Source organism: Priapulus caudatus, unplaced genomic scaffold (genome assembly GCF_000485595.1).
Source record: "Priapulus caudatus unplaced genomic scaffold, Priapulus_caudatus-5.0.1 Scaffold380, whole genome shotgun sequence".
Classification (NCBI taxonomy): domain Eukaryota; kingdom Metazoa; phylum Priapulida; class Priapulimorpha; order Priapulimorphida; family Priapulidae; genus Priapulus; species Priapulus caudatus.
This window is the reverse complement of record NW_014577441.1, coordinates 22676-24089: the sequence shown is the minus strand read 5'-3', so window position 1 is coordinate 24089 and position 1414 is coordinate 22676.

Below are 1414 nucleotides of genomic sequence, written 5' to 3'. Positions count from 1 at the left end.
CATCCAATCAGCAGCCTTGTGATGAAGTTCCTGTTATCGTAAGTTTTCACTTAAGTAAGTTTAGTTTAAGTGGTTTCTGGCAACGCTATTAAAATTAACCTTAACATTAACATTAGACTTAAAATTAATCGTAACTTTACGAAGTTTCTGGCAATGGGCCCCAGCTGAGTAACCCTCCATGGGGGCTGCCATCTTTAATCAAGCGAGCGCACAGCGAGCGCTCGTGTGTCGTTCAGGAGGCGCTGCGTTCGTTCATCGAGCGTTCGCATCGAGTGCTCGCTCTCCTGAACACGCCTCGGGTGTTACAGATAGCCAGCATGTGCTGCGCTTGCCACTAGTGCGTTATGGCCAGCAGCGGTGTCGATTGATGTACGGACCCGATTGTTTCATATCTGCTATGTATGTGGCGCAAACTGATGTCATGTGTGGAGCATTTTTATGACTGCGTAGGGGTTATGGGCACCTGGGAGGGGAGCCCTACATATAAGTCGACAAAATGACGACTTACGCGTATGTCGTCATTTTCGTAAGTCGGCACAAATATGCTGGTCCCAAGTGTCGACTTATATGCGAGTTTTACTGTACCATCATTTTATTAGTAAAATGTTCCAAGTGCCTGTGGCATGCATGGCACTTCAGTAGATACAATAATGTAACCCAACAAGAGTAGGGTTACAAAGCCTACCTACTCTTGTTGGGTTACATTATTGTATCTATCATAGGAACTTCAGCACCACACTGCAGAGAATTATGGGCTGGTAAATTTTACCAGTGGTAGTCCAAAAAACTATTTTCCAGATCACTAGACACTACTGACTACTGTACTGGCCAGTGAAGAGAAATTAACAAATACTAGGTTAGTTTCAAGCCCGGTGTCACGGTCTGAGATTACCCCCAGTCTGAAATTACCCTAGCGCTACTGCGCATGCGCCACACATGCGCACGAGGTGCTGGGTGTAAAGCGCAGTAGCAAAAATTAGCATTGGTTAACTGAGACTGCCACCGTCACAGCAGTCAGCGTCTTAACGCCATTTGTGTTAGCAAAGTTGTTGTATTAGCCATTTGTCAAAAATACGGACAGAAGCAGTTTATTATTGCTCTCTCCAACACGGAAGTGACTATACGCCTGGCGGCCGTATACTATACACACGGCGGTAATTTCAGACTGGGGGTAATCTCAGACCGTGACACCGGTCTGAGATTACCCCCNCTACTCCATCACCTTCTCTCCTCCTCCTCCTCCTCCATCACCTTCCCTCTCCTCCTCCTCCTCCTCCCTCCTCCATCACCTTCTCCCCTCATCGTCCCCCCTACTCCATCACCTTCTCCCCTCCTCCTCCTCTCTCTACTCCATCACCTTCTCCTTTCCTCCTCCTCCTCCCCTCCTCCTCCTGCCCCTTATTCCTCCTCCATG